The sequence below is a fragment of the Aedes albopictus genome, chromosome 3 (assembly GCF_035046485.1).
Source record: "Aedes albopictus strain Foshan chromosome 3, AalbF5, whole genome shotgun sequence".
NCBI lineage: Eukaryota > Metazoa > Arthropoda > Insecta > Diptera > Culicidae > Aedes > Aedes albopictus.
The window spans coordinates 158,297,133-158,322,424 of record NC_085138.1 but is presented as its reverse complement, the minus strand read 5'-3'; the positions used below and the strand labels follow the sequence as shown (position 1 = coordinate 158,322,424).

The 25,292-nt window shown below is 41.0% G+C and overlaps 1 protein-coding gene and 1 long non-coding RNA gene across 5 annotated transcripts in view; one reads left to right on the top strand and one right to left on the bottom strand.

The window, feature by feature from the left end:
* LOC109422690 (mucin-5AC-like) overlaps positions 1-25,292 on the top strand; it is a 375,256-nt gene that overhangs the window by 283,333 nt on the left and 66,631 nt on the right. The window lies entirely within an intron of this gene.
* Positions 10,291-10,748, bottom strand: LOC134289480 (uncharacterized). The gene is made up of 3 exons (XR_009998541.1): positions 10,604-10,748; positions 10,477-10,549; positions 10,291-10,395 (listed from the first exon to the last, which is right to left on the bottom strand). It is a non-coding gene; the product is annotated as an uncharacterized LOC134289480 (long non-coding RNA).

Genomic DNA, 25,292 nt, shown 5'->3' with positions numbered 1-25,292 from the left:
TTGTTAGGCTGGCAAATATAGCTGTTTCGGTCTTGAAAATTTTGACAGAGTATCAAGGATGACAAGAGAGATCTATGGTAAAAGTTTTAGCCCCATTGGAAAGAAATAGCGACCAGGAGAGAAGAATTCAGCACATCGCATAATTTCACAACAAAATCACGTGGAATTTATTTCACTTAAAAAGTCTAGTAAAAAAGATTGTATTGTAAAAATTCAGGCAATGACAGTCAAAGAAAGCCCTAAACTGTTTAAGTTCTCGAAAACACTTAAAGTGGCAGGCCAAGTTGCAGTTGGTACGTAGAGCCGTAAAGAAGAAGAATAATAATAAGAAGAAGAAGAAAAGAGAAGAAGGATCTTCAGAAGAAAGTTCTTAGAGGAATTCCCAGATGGACATCCTGTAGGAATCCCTGGAAGGGACATCAATTGTGCCCTAACACAGTAGGCTAATGAAATAAAAAAAAAATGTTCGATTATCCATGGTGATTTTTTCCTATTACCGGATAATCGAATCCGTCCTTTGATGGTTATATATGCACATCCCATCTATTACACTAGTTTACAACATTTTTGAACTCGGTAAGCTAATGATCGTTTTTGGTGTAGAATTATGCCCTGAGTTCGAAAACGAGATGAAAAAAAAAATTACAGTAGAGTGGATTTTTTTTTTCGACTTTCCATACAAGGCTGATGATTTGAAATCGATTCTATTTTTAAGCAAAGTCGCTCACTTCACACATCTCATTCTCCGTAATCAATGCTCCGATTGAGCTGGATTTTTTACTGTAATTTGCCTACATATGATATGTCAAATAAACGTCGAGAAATAATTTTTAAATTGTTTACAAAAATACATTTCTTCACATATTTTTGGAAATTTTGCTAAAATTTAAGGAGATCTTCCCCAAAACTCGCCAATATCTTGAAATTCATCAATCTGACACAAAACCTGTCTTCAGATGACTGAATGGTATTATGTTCAGCTTTTAATTTATGGAAAAAGATTTAGAATTGGTTGAACAAAACGCAAAATATTTGAATTTTAGTAAATTCCATATTTTAAAAAGTTGTAAAACTCGATATTGAGCTAAACTCAAAAACTGTTCTACTTAAAAATTTTTGAATCACGGTTTCGAAATCAACGCTAAATTGTGCTTCAAAAATTTTGGTCGTTGACAGAAGTTCGTTTTATTTTGTAAACTAGTGTTATTGATTTGTTATGATTAGCAACTTTTGTTACACTTGGAAAATGATTGAACCATTTTACATAACGACAAAATTGTTGATGATGATATTGATTTTGAATTTGAAATGTGTTGAAGGCTACTGTGGCGTATACGTCTTCTATGTATTTATTGGTAGTTGTTTCAAATTCATTCATGGATGCATTGCCTCAAGATTAATGTTAAGCTATAAATAACTCGTGTTCGAGGTAACAAATTTGAGAAAAATTTTAGTGTTGACAAAAACGGAATGAAATGTTCACGAAATCGGATAGTGACAAAAACGGACCATACCTGTATGGCCTTCGGGCAATGCCGGCGAATTTGGTAAAACTTGGGGTCTAAAACCCAAGTAGGGTGACGATGGGTATTATCGGCAGGTTTTTTCTCTTCGTCATGAGTGGTTTTTGTCGGTCAAGTTTCTTGAATCTTGCCCATATAATTCAGCTTGGTTGGGAAAGATTTGAGACTAACTCTGAGTTCAATAGTGTTCAAAAAAAAAAAACACCCCATGACGCAGAGAACAAAGCTGACGAAAATACACTATTTCCCCTATATCAAATGGATTTACACAACTGTTTTTGGCCAATTTTGGCCTATCGGTGGTGGCGAAAGGGCGAAGAACGGACTTGGTGGTCTAGTGGCTACCGCTTCTGATTCATATGCAGAAGGTCATGGGTTCAATCCCTGGCCCTGGCCCGCCCCTTTCATCCTACTTCGTATCTTTATATCCACTTTCTCTCTCTCCTCTCTTCTCTACATATACAACTCATGTATATTCATATGTTCATAGCCATCGCTAGAACCAGAAACGAATTGCAAAAATTCGTTTCCCTGCCTTCCAACTACCACAGCACAGTGTATGTAACGCCTACAAGTTATGCAACCAAAGCGAACTGTGCCGCATATCCTTCATAGTAATTACCACACAGTTGTGTGATCACCTTACGAACATCCCCAATCCATGGATCGCATCACCGACCCATGGCACAAATTTCCCAAATGGAGGAGAACGTGCCTCTGGTGCCGACCTACTGATCACCGACCCAACGGTGACTCCCAGATCTCCCATTCATTCCGTCTAACAAATACCCCAGTCCGTGCTGGTTGTGGGGATGCAGAGGTGCTCTCGGTCTTTAGTAGCAACAACCAGTACACTCTTACATTCCTTTCTCTTCCCAACTGGCTATAAGGACGTGACCGACGCCGTTATTGATCAAAAATGTATGAGCTGTTTGAATTGCACTTTGAGAATAAGTGGAGTGTCCCAGCCCTTATTCATTTGGATCTCAGTGAAATTGGTACCAGCTCAGATCAATCACGGAGGAGCAACCATTGACATGTATAGTCAGATTTGATCGTTGATTGAATTAATTTTGGCCTATCGGTGGTGGCGAAAGGGCGAAGTGAGAACAATCCAATCAAAATTAGGCCATCCGCAAAGGATGTGCCTAATGGCGATGTCTGGAGCGTTTTCTTCAACTCCCACGGCAGCGCTCGAAGATCTTTTTGGCAACGCCAAAGTTGGCAATAACTTTTTTAATCGTTTAAAAAGCACGTATGTTTTAACTTTTGAAGCAATAATATGTTATTGATATACGTTCAAAATTTCAGTCAATGCGGTTCACTGGTTTCTGATATATGACGGTTCAAAAATAAGCTGTCTGAAAAATAGTGTTTTACGAGAACAGTTCAAGCTTCGCGAAAGATTAACCAATCAAGCCCAATCTTGTACCAATGATGCACATATAATAGGCTAACAAACAGTAAAAATTTAAGAATATTTGATGCACTCTTTGAAAAGCTCAAAAGCTACAGCATGTGAACTTTTTTTTGTGAGAGAAAAATAAGTTGCCTATCCCAAACATTTTGGCCACCCCCTGTTCGAAGTGTAAGGTCACCAATGCTCATGCTCATGCTAAATATTGTTTCATAAAAAAACTTTTGACTTTCTAGAAAGAACTCCTGACGAATATTGGGCTCTAGATAGTTACCAATGCTTTTCTGTATTCGAAGGCCATTAGGCCGAAGGTCATTAGGCCGAATGGTCATCAGGCCGAATGGCCATTGGGTCTTCTTTTTGCCGTTACGTCCCCACTGAGACAAAGCCTGATTCTCAGCTTGGTGTTCTATGAACACTTCCACAGTTCTTGTACCGCCTTGTCGAACCCTCTAAGCAGAATACCCTCTTCGAATGAGTGCAATCAGTTTCGTACCTTTTAACTCCGCCCTATGGGCGGAATTAAAAGGTACGAAACTGATTACACTCACTCGAAAAAAAAACTTCCACAGTTATTAACTGAGAGCTTCCTCTGCAAATGACCATTTTGCATGTGTGTATCGTGTGACAGGCACGAAGATACTTTATTGATGCTGAATCTACTGATATTTTAGCCACGATTTTTTCCTTCTTTTAAATATAGGCTGTTCTTTCTAGTATCATTGCTTAAATAGTTTTTGGCGCTGAAACTGCTGATATTCAATACATAAATTTTTCCTTCTTTAAAACATAGGCTATTCTTTCTAGTTTCATTATTAAACTAGTTTTTGGCAAAAATTGTTGGAAAAGGTAAAAACAACGGCTAACTTTCAATTCGTCCTGATGACCATTCGGCCTAATAACCTTCGGCCTAATGACCCAGCATCAGTCGTAAGACATTGTAAATAAGGTAGGTATGAGGGCCCATATAGCCGAGGCGGTAAACGCACGGGTATTCAGCATGACCATGCTGAGGGTGACGGGTTCGATTCCCGGTCGGTCCATGATCTTTTCGTAAAGGAAATTTCCTTGACTTCCTTGGGCATAGAGTATCTTCGTGCCTGCCACACGATATACACATGCAAAATGGTCATTGGCAGAGGAAGCTCTCAGTTAATAACTGTGGAAGTGCTCATAGAACACTAAACTGAGAAGCAGGCTTTGTCCCAGTGAGGACGTTACGCCAAGAAGAGGAGGAGGAGGTAGGTATGTCGGGCGCTCCTTTCAGAGAGTCGACTCACCATTTTGCAGCCTCCATGTACCACCGAATCCAAATAACTCATCTGGAATTTTATTAACTTCGGGCAGCCCAATGCACCTCACCTCGCTACCGAGCCATCCACGTTTGATTGGCTCACATTTGCTCATCACAATCACTTGCCCTCCCCGAAGCCTTCCGAATGCACCCATTCACGATGGGCCATCTTTGTCGGTTCGGAAGGTACCTTGTACGGCCAAAGGCATCATCCGTTTCCCGCGAACAAGAACCTGTTCGAGTAGGTACTCCACAAAGCTCACCTTCGGCGCCCTCCCTTAATTAATCGTGCGCGGTTGTTGACGGTTCGATTGCCGCAATTGGCACTAAATTAACCATCCGTTTAGTCTACGGACGGAGCATCCGACGCTTCTAGGGTGACGCAAAGTTCCACACTGCCTGCCAGCCTAGTGGGACCCGCACCCACCCCCACAAACGATTCAGGGTTGGGTAAATCGTCGGATGGATTGGAGCTTCCTCAGTAAGGTCTGTCAGAGCGAGTGTTTGTAACTCGCAACAGGTCGGTTCAACTCCCCAAGTCTGGCGGGCAAATAATTTATGATGCGGTCCCCGGCTTCAATTATCGATTGCAATCGGGCAGTTAGCTAGTCAGTCTAAGGGGGGTTTCAATCAATTTGCTCAATGTGCGATGATGGGAAACTTTGCCGGCGACGCCATGTACCTGTAGTTGGAGGTCGGGTGATGGAGAGTTGTCAGTATGGTGTTGGGGTGGCAGCGCTGATGGGACATCCAATCAACGACGATCTTGAAGGTAGCCGTTTGAGTTAGGGGCATTAGCATGGCGCTAACTGTTCGATTTAAATGCCTGACATTCCAATGATGTTGGTTTTCATAGTTGCTGATTGGTTTGTGTGTAAACCTTTGGTTTGTTGAGTTTCCATTTGGCTTGTTTTGTTGTCAATTTTTACTATTTTGTTCATTTTCAGCCCGAGTCACAGATCCTTCGATTGTGTTCTTTTAGTAAGGATTATTATAACCAAATCTTTGTTAGTTAGGTACTGACAGTTTCTGCCGTACATGCTACATATTACTGCTAAGCACCTGTAGTGGTGCACAGGCTGATGTGAAAGATCTCCATCCAGTTCCCTGGATCGCATCCACTCCTCCACAACTGCGATCGAGTGGGCAGCAGCCACTCCCACCGAAAGCTTTAACCTCAACACCTCGTTGTACATGGCATTCCATGACACTGAACCCAGGATGGAACCATGTGGGATTATTGATGCTATTTATGTGGAAGCACTTCCGACCCACGGAGGATATTGTACAGGTACCCGGGTATCCCCTGGCGCATCGGATATAGCCAGCCTACTAACGCGTTCCTTACATCCAGACTCACTGCTGCATAGTAGCCCCTCCTACGCTGGAGCGCCATCTCCAGGGATGGGACCATTCATTTGCAAAGTGTTACATTCACTGGCTTTTATCTCAGTTCAGAAGCATGCTATCGAAAAACAATGGATGGATGAATTTAACCTTGTAGTTTTATCTGAAAGTTTGCGCGAATAACATTGGGGTGGCACACGCATACCAAAGTCGTGAGCGAGCTGTAAAGGCAACTTCTCCACGGGGTGAATGTTAATTGCTGCCTTCTGTTTACTATTGATTTCACGCTAATACAGGGTATTAGGTTCCTGAGTGCAAACTTTTTAAAGGGCGATAGAGGACCATAAATGGTGAAAAAAGTTGTTCTACGCATATGGTCAAATCTCAACCGTTACGTAGTTATTGAACTTCCCATGTTTTTGACTCTTACTGCCTTAACTGGCTATAACTTGAAAATGGTCAGACTTTTCGCAGTTTTTTTTCACACTTATTCGAAAAATTCAATAATTCTATCAAATGACATCTTTGAACCAATTGAGTTGAATTACTAAGTTTTCTAGAGCAAAATAGCTCAAAAGTAGTGTGTGTTAATTTGCTTTGTCAATTATCTTTAAAAAATGCGTAGTAGTTTAAAATTCTTTTTTCGGCAAAGTTTTGGCACATGTTCCACACTGCAATTCGTTCTTTGACATCAAACTTCTATCTCTTATCGTTTTCTTGCAATTTCTGTTTAAACATCGCATTTCAGATCATAAATTTGCAACTGTCATGGCAAGCACTTTTTTGCGCACTGTGTCGCACATTTAAATCGAAATTGCAAGAAAACGATAAGAGCTAGAAGTTTGGTGTCAAAGAACGAATTGTAGAGTGGAACAGGGGCCATAACTTTGCTAAAGAAAGAATTTTAATTTATTACGCATGTTTCAAAGATAATTGACAAAAACAAATTAAAACACACTATTTTTAGCTATTTTTCTCTAGAAAGCCATATGCGTAGAACAATTTTTTGCATCATTTATGGTCCTCTATCACCCTTTAAAAAGTTTGCACTCATGAACCTTACACTCTGTATATTCTTCTACAAAGTTTCAGGTAAAACAAAACAGCAAGTGAATGTAAATGATTGCAAATTAATGATCCCATCCTTAGCCATCTCGGCGGTTTTTGTAACTGCCAGAATAGCGTCTACGGTCGACCTCCCCTTCTGGAAGCCGAACTGTTTGCACAAGATACCATTTTCATCCTCGGTATTGATCTTTTCGAACACCTTCGCCACCGTGTCAATCACACATATTGGTCTCCGGGTGGTTCCTACGCCTTCGGCAATGGAACTAGGTTTTGACTCTTCCAAACTTCTGGGAACTCTCTCGTGCAAGCATTTCTGCATAGCAGACCTGAACATCTCGGGAGCCTCTGCAATAGCTACTTTTAAGGCCAGGTTCGGAACTCCATCTGGACCTGGGGCCTTACCTACGCTAAGGGACTTTGCTATCCCCGCAAGTTCCACATCGGTGACCCGAAAGGAGGCCAAGAACTAGGATCGTAACGCGGAAAAAGCCCTCCGATGATCCCCTCCAACATCTCTGAAGGTTGCTCTGTGGGAGCCATTAAACCTCTCGTTTTGGCCATCATGATCCTGTAGGCATCGCCCCACATATTCGCATTGGCACTTTGACAGAGACCCTCAAAACAGTTTTTTTTTGTTTGCCCTTGTCTCGGTTTTCTGCGTGGCTTTTGCACCGGCGAGCACCACGTTCATTTCGCTCTCCTCTGATCGTGCTCGCTACATCCGCCGCCTTGGCCGTAGGCAGGCGCGGCGCAGGTCCGCAATCGCGTCGGTCCCTCAATAAGCCAGTGGTCTCCCATTTTCTGCTATTGTTGTTGTCGATACTGTAGCGAACCGCCAGGTGGCCGCTGTGAATGTAGCCATCGGCTACTCTACACAGTTCGAACTACACTCAAACCTCAATTTAGGTAGGATCCATTTAGGTAAAATCTATTTAGGTCCCTCCATTTAGGTAACGTTTGATTGTGTTCAGATCAGTTGGAGTACTTAAGATTAGATATAAGGTTGGTTCACGGGAAAGAAGTAGTGACTGGTGTTAAGGGGGTATGGGGGGAGGGTTTTTTTTTCCTTCTAAACCATAGGGGGATAAATCTGCTCATCAGACACCCTAACAGGAAGGTTAGGGTAGTGTGGGGTTAAGGCCGTCTTCTACAATGCCGGTAGAAGCCAGAACTACTCTCTCCTCGACCCACTAAAACACATTCCTATGGTCGCCAAACCCTACGTCTCTCCGGAACCACCAAGAAGGCATTGCTTCAGAGAGGGGCTAGTGCATATCTCCCCCTCAAGGTTAGCTGCCGTAGCCTAGCAGCAACGAACATCGATGACTCGCTCTGGAGAGTCCATCACGATAGCATGCTGGCGCTTAGCCAGTTTCCCGAGTGGTCCTCGCCTCTCCATTTGTCCTCGAAAGGCGTGCAGGGTCAACCCCGCCCGCGCCGTACTGCTGAGCGGACATCAAGAACTGATGCCCACATGCAACCCGATCTGACCTGCCCGTAAGGAAGGGTATCACTACCCTTCAGGCCCTATCAGATGCATCCGAAGGTTGCAGACAGCAGAGTCTCACCTACCCCGACCCTTGCCGGGGACCCCTTTCCAACCGCGGGTTCGGATCCAACCCAGTAGACTGACGCCACGACAGCACCGCTACCGGGACTTCCTCTCCGCGGCCACTTAATCGCTGTAAGGGTCGATCTCGACCGCAGGGCACCGGTATGACCTACGAAGCCGACTTCGAACCCCTGGACCACCTGTTGTACTGTATCTGGAATGCCATTCTCCGAGTCCACGCGCCACCTCCTCTGTAGCTCCTAGACGATATGGGTGATAGCCGTTGAAACGGCATTCCAGCTAATCTCATCCCTACACATTCTCTGGACCAAATAGATCTTTCACGCGCTTGGCACTTACCCATCAACGCCTTTTTGATTTTGCATCCCTTCTCTCCACGACTTGCGGCTTTTTCTTCTTCCTCTGCCGCTCGGTTTTCGTCTCAGGGGGTCCTCCTCTTGGTTTGCCCAACTCTGTGGTTACTGAGGGCCTAATAACGGTTCCTTTCTATCCGCGACGGGCCAGCCTTTTCAGGACCACCTTTCCCAGTTTTCCGGTATGCCTGGCTGGGGTCCGACTTGCCGGCATTACTGCTGAGTCCTGACCTTCGGGGTTAGCATCTACCTAGCCTTGCAGGCACCGCCAGACAGCTCCTCACCTGACGGCTGCCTCACCCGCTACTGCGAGTGTTTATCACCAGCAGTCGCATGCGCCACACCTTTTGGGCTTCCTGCGAGAGCGAAGCCCTCCCTCTGGGTAGACTTCGTAACCTTTGCTTTCGCCGGTTCTGGCGCTACTGCAGTCTTCACGAGTCTCTCGTCATCTTGCTTGGCATCGTCTATAGACTTACGAAGTCGCAACTGGGCCGTTTTAAGGTGCTTGCATACGTTGGACTTCGTGGACGCAAAGTCGATGATCTTACCAAGCTGCTGCTCAGCCACCTCTATTGCAGATAGCCCATCTCTTTTTAGGATGATGACCTCATCAACCACGCTCTGTCTCGGAATGCTAGCCGGGAAATGAATTGGAAAAGAGGTCTACCTTGTCAGAGCCTTGCCATAACGCGATAAGGGGTGAGGGGTGCTCAGGTACCCCACAGGCTCCGTTAACGATCGAGCATCTTTTTCATCCCCGCGATCACTCTTTCCTCGGCACGGGTCGCTTGACACCTTGAATTGTGTTAGTAGTCATGGACTACCGTCTCTCCTATCAACATCGCTCTGAAAGGTTGGATGCGAAAGCACTTCAAAAGCATAGTGCATGCTAGTTGGCGGAACCAAACACGACAGGATTTCTCTTGGAAGTGACGTTACGATAGACGGATACCTTCGAGATGGTGTCGAATTCGTCACGGATGACAACAGTGTGAGTCGTGAATCTGAAGGCGTAGCATCAGTGGAAGTCGGGTCTACTACGGGCTCTAGAAAAAAAAAACTGCGGTCAAAAAAGATTGACCCTCGGGTACCATGCACAAACCGCTCATAAGACAGGTTGTACTCTGTGGACACGTTTCAAGGCAAAACAATGCGTTTCAAGGCATTTCAGAAGATTTCGGAGATTCCAGGGCATTATACAGGTTCTGACGAAGTAGATTTCTACTCTAAGTGAAGGAAGACTTCATTTTTTTTACACTGTAGGGCACGTGCCACAGTGGCTGTTCTAATCATACTGTTTCGTGGTGGCTTGTCAGTCTTGACAAAAATAAAACACTCTTTTTCTTCTTCTTTATGGCTCGACGTCCCCACTGGGACTTGGCCTGTCTCGCTTCAACTTAGTGTTCTTTGAGCACTTCCACAGTTATTAATTTAAGGGCTTTCTTTGCTTGCCATTGCATGAATTTGTATATTGTGAGGCAAGTACAATGATACACTATGCCCAGGGAGTCGTGAAAATTTTCCCGACCGGAACGGGAAACGAACCCACCGTCTCCGGATTGGCGATCCATAGCCTTAACCACTAGGCTAACTGGAGACCCTTGGACTGTCGATTTGGTTACAGGTTCTACGAACCACACTGGACGAGAACACTGTAACTATTGAGTCGCTGAAGAAGGTCCCAAACGGACCGAAACGTCGGACAAAATAACATAATAGTGATTTCAAACTGGCTTTCTCAGTCTAGGGAAATTCAAAACGACTGGTTTTGTATTGCCCGACGTTTCGGCCTAGTGTATTTGGCCTTTTTCAAGGGTAAACTAAAATAGAATGCATAATTTTGGTATTATAACATAGAACGGAAAACATAACATAACATAAAACCATAAAACTACACCTACACTGTCTGTCGTTCTTCGTTACATTTGGTAATGCCGAGAGTATCATTGCGTGCTTCTTGTATGCCTAGGTTTTCTAAAATAACACTTATTAGGGACATTTATCATTTTATCACATTTAAAGACTTACGAAATAGTTATTTAATTTTTGGTTTTGGGACACTGTACTGGACACACCTATTATCAACGACCTGGACTGTGCTATTACAATATGACTTTCAACGGTTGGTTCAAAGATGGCGGGTGAAACAAGGTAGAGCTTTCGTGTAGTTGGATAAAGTTTATCCGTAGTTTGATCTAACATTAATTGTGTGTGCTGTGTGTGCTATTGCTAGGTTGCTCTCTGCGAGAGTTGGGTTTTTTGATTGTATGCAATATGCCAGCGTAGGCTGTATTGAGGCCATCTACGTCGGTGCGGAAATTTATGGTATTAGATGTGTTCTGTATATGGCACATTTCTAATATTGGTAGGGCGGTTGATCGGAAAGTGCGATCTACTATTTTTGTGCCGTCGAGATTGAAGGTGTGGTTGTGTTCGATCATGTGTTGTGTGAGAGCTGTTTTTGCATGAGTTATGTCTGTTGGTGTGTTAACAATCTGGTGGCTATTTTTACCTGATCATAATCTTTTTTCAGGATGATGGAGATGGTACGGGTCAGTGTTGGAATGTTTGGCATCGATCGATAGAGGACTTCTGTGACTTGGTGAAGATGATCTCGTTGCGTGCTGTTAGTTTGTTGTTGTTCTGTTGGTGGATTTGCAGCATTCGGTGGCGATGGATTCGGTAGCGGTGTCTGTAGTGGTGGTGGAGGTGGCGGAGATGGCAGCAGCAGTGTTGACGTTGGGGTGATTTGTGGCAGCGCAGGAGGTGGTGGTTCTGGGGATGGCGGTGATGGAGAGCGATGCGGTGGTGGTGGAGGTGGTCTTTGGCAAGTGGGTGGTGGAGGCGCATTGTTGTTGGTAATGCGGTTCATCATCCTGTTTATGAGCGAGGAGGGATAATCGTTTCTCCTCAGATTTTGGAAAATCGGATTCTTCTGTTGTTCGATTTGGCCATCCGTGGAGAGCTGCAATACGCGTTTCATAAAGTTCATCGCTACGTTCATTTTCATGGCTGTTGGATGGAACGAGTGGTAGTTGAGTAGGCGGCCGGACGATATGGGTTTGGAGTACCACTTGGTCGTTGCTGATTGATCGTCGTGTCGAATCACAAGCGTGTCCAGGAAGGGCAAGGTGCCATCCTTCTCCATCTCGATGGTGAACTGCAGATGGTGGTCATATTGGTTGAACGTTTCCAATGTATTCTGCACTTCGGTTTGCGGTAGAACGAGGAAGAGGTCGTCTACGTATTTCTTCAGAACGCGTACGTTGAATTTTAACTTCTTGGTCACCGACTCCAACAAGTCCTCCATGACGTAGTCAGCCAGGATTGGTGATAGGGGGCTCCCCATGGCCGTACCAAAGGTTTGTTGGTAGAAATTCAAAAAATTGAATTCATTGAAAAAGCTCAGCTCACGAGCAAAACTCAGCCAATTTCATGCTAACTTGATGCTCAACAGCACGATAGGCCATGAACGTCTAGGCTCATTGAACTTGGATGCTCATCAGTATAGTGAGCTGTGAGCACCGCAGCTCACTGTACCAAAACTTGCTGAGCCTGAACTTTGTTTGGAAAAACATCACCACATTTTCGACGGCATTTTTGTCAACAAAACCTTAACAAGTGGCTGTTTAATTTAAATGTTTCTCTTTGCCTGAGATCGGTGTTCGTGAAAGGAGGCCGTCTATATATTACATAATTTTCCGATTTTTCCCTTGTCCCCTTGTATTTTTTTTTTTGTATGACTCCCCATGACACGTAAGGCTTCTCCTTCTCTAATAAACTCTTACGCAATTAATGGACGGGCCTAAGATAGTTGCGAAAGAGGAATCAGGTGACTAAAATGTCTACAGTGCCAAAATTGCGAAGTATAATCTTGAAACGAACTACATCGGGCAAGGCCAATGGTAAGCTATTTTGATAGTTACCCCCAGAAAGCCAATGGCCTTTGGTCGGAAGGTATAATTTGGAGATTGCTCCCGTAAGCCATACACTATCAAACCACCAATAAAAAATCCACAGTTTTTGCATCCATAGTTCCGTGTAGACCCTCAGAACTACACCTAGTAACATGAGAACACTGTGATTATGTCAAGGGTCCCATGCTGCTGAGCTAGTTAGGTATCCGGGAGTCGCGGTTCAGTCGTTCAGCCGCTTGGCCTTTTGAGCAGTTTGTAAGCGTCAGTTGGTCTCAACTCTTACAAATGCCGGTTTTGACAGAAGTGACTGTTCTGGTGTTCTGGTGCATGAAAATAATTTTGGATTGCTATGATTTTCGACTGGTACATAATAGACCAAGTAGAAAGCCGTCGTCAAGCAAACTCCAGCTCATTGTTTATTCCAGAAGTGAGCCATCGTAATCGCTGGCTATCAACGAGTTGAGCATAACAGTTCGCTCACAGAACCGGGACACTATGCTCGTTTTAAGCTCATGCTCGTTGAGCTCGCTCGCAAGTCCAATGCCTGGGTAGAATTTGTCTCTGAAGCAAAAATAGCTGTTGTTGATACACAGCTCCACCATTTCGAGGAAAAGGTCCAAATTGATTCGAGTTCCTCTACTAATATCTGGCCACCGATGTAAAATGCTGCGTATTATCAACTCCTTCGGAATGTTGGTGAATAAAGACACAACATCGAAGGATACGAGTGCGTGATCCGGTGGGATGGTGATTGTGCTTATGTATTCCGTGAAGCTGAAGCTGTCCCTAATGTTGTACTGACTGGAGAAATTTTGCTGAAGGATAGTTGCTATGTACGTGGAGAGGTGGTACGTGGGTGCGGTGATGTTGGGCACCACCGGACGTAGCGGCAAGTCTGGTTTGTGCGCTTTAGGCTGTCCGTAGATGCGGGGGCAGGTGGAGGTGTATGTCTGGAGTGTACGGAGCGTGCGATGATCAATCAACTTGAGGTCGTGGAGCCGTTTGGCCATGTTGTTTGTTTTCCTCTGCAGACTGGTTGTTGGATCGCTTTGGATGACCTTGTATGCAGTGTTGGTAAAATCACACTCAAAGCAGACTCATGAACCGCTCCTGCGTGAGCAAACTCGCACGCGATTCTGAATCATTTTCTCACGCGCGAGATTTTCATGCAAAATCTCGCTCTCACGGGTCAAGCGCCTAAATCTCGTTCGCTTGTAAAATGAATCCAAAAAAGGTTGAACGGCATTTAATGTTATTGTACGCTAGATTTGCTTTTGTTCTATCATATAATCCTAAAAACTTTGATATAAATAATAAGAACACCAAGAAATAAAGCAATGAGTGAAATCGCGAGTCAACTCATGCATGATTTTTTCGGTGACGAGTTTGGCGAATCAAGAATCGCGCGTGAAGCAACTCAACCATGAGATTTGAGAATTTGAGTTTTTACCAACACTGCTTGTATGTGGAGTTGTTGAGCAACTGGTACATCTTGCACTCGTATTCTTGGATGCGCATTACCACTAACTTTTTCCCTTTGTCGGATTCGAGTACGCACAAATCCGGATGTTCTGCTAGAAACTTTCGAGTGACGACCGCTGCGTTGTTGCAAAACCGGCTGAGAGGGGTGTCTGCCTGATGGAGTTGTGGGCGGGCTAGGTAATTCTGGACTTGTGTACCGATGAGACATCTGGTTCTATCCTGTATTGCTCTGTCTGGGTTGGTGCGTATGATTGCTTCTACGTCAGCAATTAGATGGTAGACCGTGTTTGGATGGATTTGTTGGACGGGTAATGCAAATTTGGGTCCCAGGCTAAGGAGCGTTTCCATCTCCCTAGGTATGGCGATGTCCGTGGCATTCAACACAGCATTCTCGTTCAATGTTGGCACTGCTTCGCTATTTGCCTGAGTCGGAGCCAGTAGGCGTTGCAGCTTTTTTTGGGTTGTTCGTTCAGCATGAGCTTTTCTAGTCGTGAAAGCTCTTTGCTGAGTGGTTATGAATTCCGTGGCCAGGACCGGATTGGTGTTCGCTTCGATCGATCGTTGGGTGGTTAGCATACTCTGCTTAATCGTTTTGATTTTGAAAAATGTGTGCTGAATCTCAATATTCAGTATTGCTCTCTTGAATCTACCTACGATCCTGTCCAATTTGGAGATGTATGGGCTGCCATCTTCTAGTAGCGGATATATGCACTTCAGGGTGTTGATAATATGCGCCGGAAAGATTCCTTTCCTGCGGCATTCCAGGAGGAATTCTTTTCTGGCCGTCATGTTGCAAAGTTTGACATTGTTGGATGCGTAGTCCTTAAAATGTCTCGCAATGTTGTGTCCAAAATCGCATTCTATTTTGTTGAAGAAGCTACCGTGTAAGTGAGCCATCTTGTAGTTTGTTCGTGAATTTCGACTGGAATTTGATTTATGATTTCAAACTGGCTTTCTCAGTCTAGGGAAATTCAAAACGACTGGTTTTGTATTGCCCGACGTTTCGGCCTAGTGTATTTGGCCAAACATTCCAACACTGACCCGTACCATCTCCATCATCCTGAAAAAAGATTATGATCAGGTAAAAATAGCCACCAGAAACATCAAAACAACAAAATCCCTGCTAAAAACAATCAAAGACCCAGTCCCCCCAAATGATCAACATAACGAAATCATAAATCAAATTCCAGTCGAAATTCACGAAATAACATAATAGTGTTTTATTTTTGTCAAGACTGACAAGCCATCACGAAACAGTTTCGTAAAACAGTCGAACACACCAACGTTCTAATCATATTCATCACAAAACTACCGCTCCGACAAGCTTTAAAACCCAACAGCAACTTTGTAAGTTTCCTGCCTCACAACGGCAGCATCACTTCCTTCCCAACAAATCCATCGAACACTGACCGATCGACCCCCTTCGGTAGAGTACGAACCTCCGAATCAAAGCAAAAATCGTTCAAACCATCATGCAATGACCGAGCGAGCATCTCTCACCTCGCCGAACGCCGCCAATCACGCTCCGTTTATGCTAATTAGAGCCCGTAGTAAACTCTTCTCCACCTGCTCATCTATGCTGAAGATGGTTGTTTGCGCGGGTTGATGAACACTTCATAGCATCGACGTCGAAGTCGACGATGACGATGACGACGGACACACGCCTCGGTCTGATTGAATGATTTGCGATCGCCTGTCCGATGTGGCGACGACGGTTGATTGCCACAACCGCGCCACCACAACCAACTCGATGCTTCACTTTTCTCGCATCATCATTGTTTTATTCAGAGGGTTTCAACTGGTGATACTGTTCTGTCGAGTTTAATCGTCGATAAAATTATTGACCTGAGAAATCTACATTGATGTCTCAAAGTCCGATTAACACTTTTTGTAAGAATTTGTCAAGACGAAAACATTTCGAGATAGTTACTATTCAAATGTTTTATTTTAAACTTTTTTTTAATGAAAATTTTATTTTCCGTGGAACTTTAGGGAAAATAGTTTTAAAGTTTATTCAACTCCTCAAATTTTTCTACTATAATGGAATGATTGGGGAAAATTTTTCAATATGTTAATTGTGGCCATTCAATTCAAAAGAAACAAACACATCTGAAATGTGGCCAACACATCAATTTCTTAATGAATTTTCAAAAATTATAATACATTTTTAAAGACACCAACAACTATTTTGAGATATACAGAATAGTCCTAACAACAACAGCATAATCATTTTTGGAAGCGAAAATTTTATTCTCGCGCAAAATGTAACTACTGGAATCTGTCATTAGAGGAAATTGTTAAGAAATGGATAATCAATGAAAAGCCTGTGGCTGACGTTGGCATTTTAAAACTGCACATAAGGAACGAGTTATTGTTCAGCTGAATAAACGACACGTTACAGGTTGGAAACCTCTGGTCTGCTAGGAGAGGAAGCTCGACAGAGCTAAAATTGTCGAACGATAATGAGAAGTCGACACTGGAGCGTATGATGTATCTTACGGGTGCGATTAGATTGAACTTGAACTGAACTAAGAGAGTACTTAGCTAGATAAGTATCAAGGTTTATTCGATTAATTGTCTGCCGATGGCTTTGAATGTGGACAGGTGGGTGACACATGGTTAGATAATGCAGTAGAATTTCGAAGGTTAAGTGTTGCTGACATTTAAATGGTATGCAAACCCGATAATAGCAATCACGTGATTGTTCAATGCTGTGGCTTCACGGTCTCGAGGTTCATAAGTTTTGTTTGTTGGACGATTTGATCATGGGTTCCATTCTCAGTCCTGCCCACCAACAAGCTTCAACCAAGCCGACACAAATCGTCGATTGGCAGTAGACGTGATCTGAGAAATTCTTACACAATTGGTTATTTCCAAAAGAATATCTCAAACATATTTTTAGATGTCTTCTTCATAAATGCTTTTTGTAAGTTTTCTATACATAAGTTGAATAAGTTGCTTTTCAAAATTTTCGATAACCTTTTTTTTTTCAAACTCTCAGAAATTCTTCCACTAATTTCATTATTGTTTTCTTTTTTTTTTATGGTGTTACTTTTTCTTGTTTCCCCCAACCATTCTTTTAAAAATTTCTTCGGGAGTTGATTCGCTACCTTCTGTTTTGGGGAGTTGCTTAGGTAATTATTATTATTATTGGGAGTTTGATTGGCAATTTTGTTTTTATTTCTTTTGGTGATTCCTTTGGAATTTGCTCGAACAATTCGTAATTTCTTCAGAAAGGTTTTTGATGATTCATTCAGCTCTAAGCAAATTCCTTTGCAAATCCTTTGGAACTCCTTTGGAAATTATGTACCTTAAAAGACACTAATCCGTCCTCAATCAGAGTTTGCACAGGCTGAACGATCACAAACGTAAGACAATGGACAACACGCGAAACGTCCAGTGTTCGGTGAAGAATTTTCCGTTCAACAAAAAGTTGTTTTTCCCTGAAAACTTTCCCATTGATTATGTTTTCTTAGGATATTTATCAGGAAAATCATTTGAAAATAACCTCGGTAATCCCTTTGGGAATCCCTTTAGAAAATTTTGAAGCAATCCTTCTGCAGCTCTGTTTGAAAATATTAGGTAGTTTTTTTTTGGGAATTTACTTCATCAATTCTTTTGGAAATTTATTCGGTAATCATTTGGATATCTGTTCAGCACTTCCTTTAATAAGTAATGCTCCAATTCATTTGTTAATTGCTTCGGAAATTTATTTTTAATTGCAATGGTAAATTTTTTGATGAATTCCTAAAGAAACTTCTTGAAGAATTCTCAAAAGGAATCCTGGCAGGAATTTCTGCAGACAGTATTTTTCCAGAAAAACCAGAAGGAATTTCTAGAGAAACTGCACATGGAATCCTTGAGACATTTTCGGATAAACTCTCGAAGGTCCCTTGGACAGAATTCACAAAGGAACTCGCGGAGAAATTGCCGAAGTAGTTCTTGGAGAATTATCAAGAGAACCTGAAGGAATGCAACAAAGAATTCTTGAATGGAATTCCGAAGGAATTTTCGAAGGTACTCCCTGAGGACTCCTGAAGGAATCAATGTTTGAATTCCTGGCGGTATACACAAAAATCCCTCAAACAAAGCTATTTCTTACAATAATAATAATTTGTACATAAAGTCGCCTGAAGGAAACTGTTTAAAGAACTAATGGAAAAATCTAGAAGGAGCTTAAAAAACTCCAGGAAATATGTATATCCGATAGCACTCCTACAAACAAACTACCCATTTCCAGCACCAAACACGAAAAAATGCTATTTTTGATTCAATACTTTTCAATTTTAATGAATTTTTGTTCATGTGCTGGATTTTGTAAATAATTAACTTTTACATCAACACATAAACGTGCTTCCTCACCTTACTTCTAAGAAGGGCGTACGAAAAAAAAACTAATTTTCTTTTTCAAAAAAAATATGACTTGAAACGGTTTGTTGGATTGAAATGATGACTTCGAAGATGTTTGAGGGAATTTGAAGGACTTCTAGAAAAAAAAATATACTGAGAGTATTATTCATCGTGGATCTATGTTAGATGTCATGTAATTTCAATGTCAAAAATAACTTACCCTTCGATTTTTTAAATTATTTTTCTGTAGAAAGCTCAACATTTGCCAAGTTGCTTTGGATAACGGAATGGTTCCTACTATTTTTTTCACGATTTTTTTTTATCTATTTTTCATCGATTCAAAACAAGCTAAACAAAAAAAAAATAGATTGTTGCTTGACAGCTTGTTATTCAATGAAAACATTCGCGATATGATGCGATTTGCATTCGCCAACGAATACGTTTTCACCTTCTTTTGTTTTATCAAACCAACCTCCCATACGAATTGCACACTCGACGCTGATCAGCATTGTTGGTTATTCCTTTTCTAAAACTGTTTCCTTTTGATTATTTTATAAATAGATGGAAAATAGAGAAAAAAAACAGAAAGAATCATTTGACCATCGAAGGCTACTTGACAAGTCAGCTTTCTACAGAAAACAATAAAAAATCGAAGGGTAAGGTTATTGGAAAACTAAAATTATGCAACATCTACCATAAGTCCGAGTTGAATATCACTCTCAGTGTATTTGTTTCTAAAAGCCCATCAAATATCATCGAATATCTTCCAAGACATCATGTCACTTTAACAAGCCGTTTTCAAGTTATAATTTATTGAAGAAGAAAATAAATTTTAATTAAGTTTGATGAAGAATTTTGCAAAACAAGTACCATGAAAAACACTTTCAGTTAGAAGCTTAAACATAAGAACAATATCATCTGAATTTAACAAGGTCGCATCTACGTGATTTGTGCGTTAAGGTGGAAATGCTCCATAGGATAGCAGAATTTGGTGTATCACAACTGAAATTCACTTCAGATTTTGTTGCTCTAGCTACTTTCAACCTAGTAATTGTTGTATACAAGTTTGGTATTAGGATTTCGGTTAATAGGAGAATACCGGTTTCGAAAGCAAGAGGTAAATTGAAGAGAGATGGTTGCACGGAAAAGAGATAGATTGAGGGAAAAGGGAAGTTAGAACAGTAATGAGAATCAGGAGAAATAAATATGATCAGAAAGTGTATGAGATCGAACGGATCAAGTTGTGTTTTTTCTCTACCAATCTTTAGAAAACCTCAAAGGCGCTGTCCATAAACTACGTAGACTCATTTTTGACCATCTCAGAACCCCTCCTCTCCCCTCGTAGACTTTTTTTCATACAAAATTTTCGAAATTTTTATGGAGCGTAGACTTTGACCAGACTCCCCTCACCCCCTAAGAGTCTACGTAGTTTATGGACAGACCCAAAGAACAAATTTATAAGTGGCGTACAAGGATGAAGTTTTTTTGAAGTAGTTAGTCGCGACCCGAGTGCAAATAGTGAAAAGGTAAAATTTTTTTTGGAATCCTCCGGCGTAAGTTTATAAAGAGATTTTGGAAGCGGTGATGGTGCTGATTTTTATTGAATTTGGCTTACAAAGCCTTTTTGTCACGCGCTTCATCGTCTCCATTTTATTTTTCAAGATTTGGGGGCGTGCTATATCTCGCACTTGTTAGTGAATTTTTCTAGATTGAAAAATCGGCGTCGTTTAGAAGGGTTATACAGTGAATTGTAGTGATTTTTTTGGCGAAACGAGCGTGAAAATCACGACGGAAGCGCATTTATTTTCGGCAGAGAAAGCGCCATTTTGCTTCGTGCTTTATTTTTCATTCTTTTATTGAAGCGGTGATAGAGGCTCATTGTTATTTAGTGTTCTTTTATTCTTTTGTTTGTAGCACAGTGAATAGAATCATTCAATTTTGCCATTTTGAACATCAGTGTTTTCTCAGTGTGGGCATTGAAGAAGAGGACAACAGTAGCGCTGTTGATCCTTTTGTTTTACCACCGGTTTTACCCTAAGAGAGAGGAGACAGCTCCCTGACAGCCACGATGTTTACATGTCTTCTTCTTACTTCTTTTTACAACTTTTAGCGCCGCACAGTGGTTTGAAAAAATATTATTTTTCAAAAATGAATTGCATATTGAGTTCGTTGCGACAGAGCATGGAAAATAAATGGATTCGTTGCGCTGGTCTTGGGAAACTGATCATTATTATTTTATCTTTTTTAAATACATCAAACGGAGCAAAATTTTGATAAGATCTTTTGGATATTTGGCCACTTTACACCATCAATGTGCGATTTTCAGCTCGGTTCGCGGTGACAGTTTGTGACAGGTCCTCCTTGACATTAAATAGCACGCAATCGAAGCCAGCTGTCTCCTCTCTCTCAGGTTTTACCTATGACACTATAGATTCCATAGACTCGCGGAGACATGGTTGAGCAATACGACCATAGACTAATTTCAAGACCTCGATGTACCAAAGAAAACGATCAAATTTTCGGTGACCAGTCCGGTACCCAATAAATATTCATAACTGTGTATTTTTTTTTCGTGTAAATTGCCTTTTGTGTAAATTTTATTTAGCGTGTTACACTGATCTGACAGTAAAGACCGGTCCAGAAAGTATGGACGCAGTAAGAAAATACTGGCATTTCAAAACTGTTGATGACTAGTTCTTTTTGAAAGCTACATTCTGTTGGTCAACCTATTTTCTCAACATTTGTATAGCGGTTTTTGCGATTCCAACAGTGGGTTTCAAAATACATGAACTTTCAGCGGAGCATCATCGAAAAAATGTGCACAAACGAAGTACAGACTTTGAAAGGTCACTTGGGAAATGAACAAAATATGATGGGAGTAAGTGAGAAAATCATGCAAGCAGCAATCAGCAACCACGGTGGGGATAACACGTTTAAGCATAGGCAAAAATTGGGTAAAAAATAAAGACCCTGCTAATCCTCATTTGGATAAACAAATAATGAAAGTGTTTGAGCACAAGAAAAAACCTTCTAACTTACACAAAGCAGGGAATTTCCAAAAAAGTTACCATTTCGAATTCCGATGTTCATCGTGTCAAAAAACGTTTGAATTTTCGATCCTATAGTAATCTAAACAGCCAAAATGAAACCCGAAACAAGAACCATCGATCAGGCCCAGACAACTCAAGACTAGGTGCGTCCATACTTTCTGGGGCAGTCTTTAAGGGACTAAACATAAATTACGTAAAGTGAGTACCGAGGATTGTTCACAATCTACGAACTTGACTGCGGAAAAAATGGCGACCATGACGCCACTGATACGATTTTAGTTTGTTTTGCCGTGAATTTAGAGTGTACCGAGTGAATATGACGTCACGCAATCCATTGTCGCTATTTAAATCATGACGTCATGCTCGTTTGGCTACACGAACTGACAGTTCGTTTGGCTACAGTTGTCTTCGCCTCCGCGAGTCTATGGAATCTATAGTGTCTATAGTTTTACCGCCCGCTGCTACAGAGCCAAGCTGTCAGTGAGTCAACTGTGGTAAATTAGTCGACGTCGTAGCCAGGCAGAATTGGTGCATCAAAAGTGCATTTTTGTTTTGATCGCCGTCTCAGCCAGCAGAGGGGGGTCAGCGACCCAGAAGAAAAATTTTATCGACTGAGAAAAGTATTATGTAGTGGTTTTATCACCGAGAAGATCGGCAGAGTGGAAGAAAAAGTGTAGAAATTCACGCTTGGAAGTTGCTGTTGCTGTGCTGGTGACCATTTTGAAGCGAAATGGGTCGCTGTACTGGTGCGGAAAAGTTGTCGAGAGTTGAAGGTTGCTGCTGCTGTTGGGCGCTGGTGCTGTTGTTGTTTGCTGACGAGCGCAGGTTGCATTCTCCAGGCTACCCGAGGAAAAGTTTTCTTGTGAAAACTATAAGGTATGGGATTTTGTTTTATTTTTTATCATTTTAATTTGTCAAAACATATTTGAACTGAATTTTAATCCGGATTTGTATTTGTTGTTCCTTTTATTATATTCTTTTTCTGTGGGTTTCCCCATTTGAACAATAAGTATGTTGTAAACCATTACTGAACCTTATTTGCCTGGTACTATACCATTTGCTCAGTATCAGGAGCAATTGGAATGGCTGTTTTTATACAACAATATTCAGGAAGATCAGTACAAGATTTCATTTTTGGCTGTCTGCGGCCGTGAAGTTTTTTCTCAGCTAAAGCTTTTATTTCCGGGGAGAGATTTTAAAGATTTAACCTACAAGCAAATGACTGGAGAATTGACTAAGCGTTTTGACAAAAAGGAGTCAGATGTCATACATAGCTATAAATTTTGGACTCGCCACCAAGGGCAATACGAAAAAGCAATGGATTTAGAGCTATTCGCGATGTTCTGGTTATCGGCGTTAGTGATCGTAAGTTGGGTTCTTTGGGGGTATTCTGATTATTTCATAATCGGATTCTCCGTCCAAAAATTAGCCGAAGTCCAAAATCTCATATTTTTTTTGAACTCCGGAACTATTTTTAAAATGCATTTAAAGTTTGTATGGGATTTTTTTTGTTCGGGTCGAACTGTCACTTTATCAATTGAACTGTCATTCTATCCATGAAAAATAAAACTGTTTGATTTAACAATCAAAACGAAGGTATTGGAATCCAATAAAATCACGTTATAGTCAGAAAAATGTGCTCTTTCGATTGCACTAAGGGCCAGAATCGCAATCTAGCGGAACTAAATTAATTACTCCAAAACGAAGCATTTCCGACACATGGTGTCTTCGACAAAGTTGTTTGACATCAGCAGGGTCATCTATTGCTTAGAACGTAGTGTTTCGCAACTCATCCGCATAGGTGGCGCCACCATCTAACTCCTTTGTTTTACGTCCTAGAGACTTGGCGTCTTCGGCAAAGTTGTTCATTTCGGCAAAATAAACAACTCTTTCTCAGACGTCAAAACTCCACAGCATACTGTTTTCGATTTATTTAAAAAATAAAAATCAATCAATGAAAAAACAGTTTTTAAGCTTATTTTGACATTTTTACTAGAAACCATGTGAGTTTTATTTTTTTCCTAATGCAGATGTGTCAAACCAAACACATTGTACGGGAATATGTTGAATATTATCATGAAAAACACAACATAAAAATACAAATTCAAAAAAAAGTGTGGATTTCAAGCCTTAATATCTCACAAAGCGCAAAAAATCGCAACTTCAAATTTTCAGCAAATACGAAGCAATACTAGGTAAACACACTGTAAAAAATTTGGAGAGGTATTTTTTGGTGTTTTTGAGATAATAGCTTTTTAGTAACAGTATAAATATAAGTAGTATCAGCATGTAACTTTTTGCTGTTACACATTAGAGTGTTTATGTCTTCGAAAAAGTTGTTCATTTTGACTAAATAAACAACTCTTTCTTAGACGTCAAAATTCCACGGCCTACTGTTTTCGAATTATTGCATATAAAATAGATTATATTGATAAAAAATGACAATAAAACACATTTTGATGCAATACTATGGACTATTTTCACTATTTTTCATTGTTTTTACTTTTACGATACATAGTAGGTCAAGCAAATGTCCGTTTACTATTTCAGCATGGGTCAAGATATCTTTTAATTTTTGGCATGTCCTTTTCAAAATGTTTAACCTATTTTGTCAACCTTTTTAAATTTTAGAGCGCGAAATATCTTGTCGAAAGCTCGTGGATCTGTTCCTGGATGGAAATGACGTTGATCGAAGATTGTGAAACTGAAGCTTCACGAAAATGACATGTTCATGACCTACTATGTATCGTAAAAGTAAAAACAATAAAAATAGTTCATACTATTGCATCAAAATGTGTTTTATTGACATTTTTAATCAATATAATCTAATTTATATGCAATAATTCGAAAACAGTTGGCCGTGGAATTTTGACGTCTAAGAAAGAGTCGTTTATTTAGTCAAAATGAACAACTTTTTCGAAGACATAAACATTCTAATGTGTAACAGCAAAAAGTTACATGCTGATACTACTTATATTTATACTGTTACAAAAAAGCTATTATCTCAAAAACACCAAAACATACCTCTCCAATTTTTTTACAGTATGTTCACCTAGTATTTCTTCGTATTTGCTGAAAATTTGAAGTTGCGATTTTTTGCGCTTTGTGAGATATTAAGGCTTGAAATTCACATTATTTTTTTGAATTTGTATTTTTATTTTGAGTTTTTCATGATAATATTCAACATATTCCCGTACAATGTGTTTGGTTTGACACATCTGCATTAGGAAAAAAATTAAACTCACATGGTTTCTAGTAAAAATGTCAAAATAAGCTTAAAAAACTGTTTTTTCATTGATTGATTTTCATTTTTTAAATATGTCGAAAACAGTAGGCTGTAGAATTTTGACGTCTGAGAAAGAGTTGTATATTTTTCCAAAATAAACAACTTTGCTGAAGACGCCAAGTCTCTAGGACGTAAAACAAAGGAGTTAGATGGTGGCGCCACCAATGCGGACGAGTTGCGAAACACTACGTTCTAAGCAATAGATGACCCTGCTGATGTCAAACAACTTTGTCGAAGACACCATGTGTCGGAAATGCTTCGTTTTGGAGTAATTAATTTAGTTCCGCTAGATTGAGATTCTGGCCCTTAGTGGATTGGCTATAGAAAATGGCAATATTTTATTCACTAAAAAACCCAATTGCAAAAACGATTATTTGATGAAGACGATCTCACTGCTTCGAAAGCTGAGTGGATCATTGTTAACCAAGAGATTTCCAGGGATATGACACGTTACTTGAAAGAAGATGACGATAAGAGAGGTAGTGTTATTGCAAGACTGGGTGCAAGGGTGGATCGCTCTCGAATTAGGTTTGAACGCAGCAGCCGAAGCTGGAGTAGAAGCTACAGTAGAGATAGATCGTTTTCGAGGCCGAAGATATCGCAGATTTGACGATAAGTTCAATAGTAGTAAC